This window comes from Silene latifolia, chromosome 2 (assembly GCF_048544455.1).
Source record: "Silene latifolia isolate original U9 population chromosome 2, ASM4854445v1, whole genome shotgun sequence".
NCBI classification, from domain to species: domain Eukaryota; kingdom Viridiplantae; phylum Streptophyta; class Magnoliopsida; order Caryophyllales; family Caryophyllaceae; genus Silene; species Silene latifolia.
In genome coordinates this window covers 41,902,472-41,905,349 of record NC_133527.1, presented here as the reverse complement: position 1 = coordinate 41,905,349, position 2,878 = coordinate 41,902,472, and the positions used below count along the sequence as shown (strand labels likewise).

General features: G+C 41.1%; 1 non-coding gene across 1 annotated transcript; it reads right to left on the bottom strand.

Annotated features, from left to right (window-relative positions):
- Positions 1–242: 242 nt before the first annotated feature.
- Positions 243–349, bottom strand: LOC141644703 (small nucleolar RNA R71). The gene has a single exon (XR_012544314.1). It is a non-coding gene; the product is annotated as a small nucleolar RNA R71 (small nucleolar RNA).
- Between the last annotated feature and the right edge of the window lie 2,529 nt (positions 350–2,878).

Sequence of the window (2,878 nt, the reverse complement as noted above, 5' to 3'; positions counted from 1 at the left end):
TTGGGGGAAGTCCTTTGGAGGATCCCAATTTGCATGTGTAAAATTTTTGTGACTATTGCTCCATGATCCGTCAAACGGGCGTCACTCAAGCCCAAATAAGGGAAATATTTTTCCTTTTCTCTTTGAAGGACAAGGCCAAGCTTTGGATCAATAGCCATGACCTCACCGCCATGGGAATCACCAATTGGGAGACTTTGGCTCTAGCCTTCTATCAAAAGTTTTTTCCACCGGAGAAAACTCGAACTTTGAGGAGCCAAATTACCGGATTCCGTCAACAAGCTCTTGAGAGCTTATATGAGGCTTGGGAGAGGTACAAAGAGCTTCAAATACAATGCCCACATCATGGGCTAGATGATTTGTTTCTAGCAATAACATTCTACAATGGATGTTGTGCCGACTCCCGAAGGATTCTTTATTCCGCCAACAATGGGCGGTTTGATCAAATTGACACCGACCTTACCCATGCCACGATCGAATCTATGGCGGTCCATGATGCACAATATGTCAATTCCCGAGTTGTGCCATACAAAGGTAAAGAAGAATCCTCCAACTCCATTTTGCTAGCCCAAATTGCCTTGCTTCAACAACAATTGGCGGAAAGGGATGCTAGAGATTCCGTTCAACAACTCAATACCATGTCTTCAACAAGCCAAATCGTTGTGTGTGATGGTTGCGGAGGTGCGGGTCATTATGCCGCTCATTGACAAGCTCCCATTGAATAGGTAAATGCTTTCCAGGCTTTAAGACAAAATGCTTATCTATCGGGTACATTCTCAAACACATATAATCCAAATTCAGGATTTCACCCGAACATGTCTTATAGAAACAACAATGTGCTTAACCCTCAACCACAACCTCCACCACAACAAAATGCCTATGTCCCTCAACAACAAAAGTATATCCCTCCACCGGGTTATCAAAATCAACAAAGGCCCCCACAAAACAATTTCCAACAAAATCAACCTCCACCACAAAATGCCCAACAAAACAACCAAGAAGGAGGTAAGCTTGAGGGCTTGATAGTCCGTATGCAAAAGGAATTGTTGGCTCAAATCCAAAAGAATGAGCAAGCTCAAAATGCCGCAATCAAGATGTTGGAGCAACAAATGGCTCAATTGGCCTCATCTAGCTCTTCAAGGAAATCGGGTCAACTACCTCCTCAAGGTGAGCAACCACATGCTACCCTTAATGTTATCTCCTTAAGAAGTAGTACAAAATATGATGGGTCATCCATGCCCAAAGAAGATGAGGAGGTGCTTGTTTAGTTGGAGATCTCTCCAAATGATAAGGAAAGTGAGGAAGTTCCCAAGAAAGTGGATGATCTACTTGTTGTTGAGAAAGTCAAGGAAGTAGAGGATGCTCCTCCAAAGAAAGATGTTGAAGCAAAGATTCCGGAAAAAGTCAAAGTGACATTTCCTCATAGATTGGCAAAGCATCAAAAGAATTCTCAATTCGGTAAATTCATGGAAGTTGTGAAGAATCTTCAGGTAACCGTTCCTTTTACCGAATTAATCACTCAAATTCCATCGTACACTAAGTTCATGAAAGACATTTTAACTAAGAAGAGGACTTTTGATGAAGTTGAAACAATAGCTCTCACCGCCGAGGTGAGTGCTCTTTTGCAAAACAAGTCCCCTCCTAAGTTAAAAGATCCTGGTAGCTTTTCTATTCCATGCACAATTGGCACCTGCCAAGTTGATAATGCTTTATGCGATTTAGGTGCTAGTGTGAGTGTAATACCTTACTCTATTTGTGCTAAGCTTAATATGGGAGTCTTAAAATACACTAGTGTCACATTGCAAATGGCGGACCGTTGCCCTTTGGGAGTTTTGGAGGATGTTCCCGTTAAGGTTGGTAAATTTTTTATTCTGGTTGATTTTATTGTTCTTGACATGGCCGAAGATGCCCCAATCCCAATCATTTTGGGAAGACCATTTTTACACACCGCGGGTGCGTTAATTGATGTCAAGAATGATAAAATTACATTGGAAGTGGGTGACGATAAGGTCACATATAATTTGAATAGTGCCATGAAGAGTCCAATAATAGAAGAGTCTTGTTATTCTATTGACATTTTGGATGTTGTTGACATTGTTATAGAAGACTCTACACCTCGATCTTTATTTAAAGATCCCTTGGAGGCACTCTTACTTTTAGAATCATTTGCAGGTGATGAGGAGATTGGAAATGAGGAGATTGATGCTTTGGAGCAAGAATTGGATGGAGAGGAGCTATCATTGGAGGAGAGCTCACACTTTATAGGCTTGGTTGCTACACCTAAAGATCTTGAGGTACAAAAACTCGAGCTTAAGCCCCTTCCTTCCAATTTGAGGTATGCTTTTCTAGATGATGAGGGGATGTGTCTGGTAATCGTTAGTGCTAAATTAGATGAGAGTCAGTTGGCTAAATTGCTTCATGTCTTAAGGTCTCACAAGAAAGCCATTGGTTATAAACTTGACGATTTAAAAGGCATAAGTCCCGAATTTTGCATGCACCGAATTAATCTTGAGGAAGATCATAAACCATGTGTCCAAGGTGAAAGACGACTAAATCCTAACATGCAAGAAGTGGTCAAAAATAAAGTGCTTAAATTGTTAGATGCGGGAATTATCTATGCGATTTCCGATTCTAAATGGGTGAGTCCGGTCCAAGTGGTCCCTAAGAAAGGAGGAACCACCGTAGTCAAAAATGATAAAAATGAGCTAATTCCAACTAGAATTGTGATGGGTTGGAGAATGTGCATTGACTATAGGAGGCTAAATCTAGCCACCAAGAAAGACCACTACCCATTACCTTTTATTGACCAAATGTTGGAAAGGTTGGCATGTCACAAATATTTTTGCTACCTAGATGGTTATTCCGGGTTCTTTCAAATACC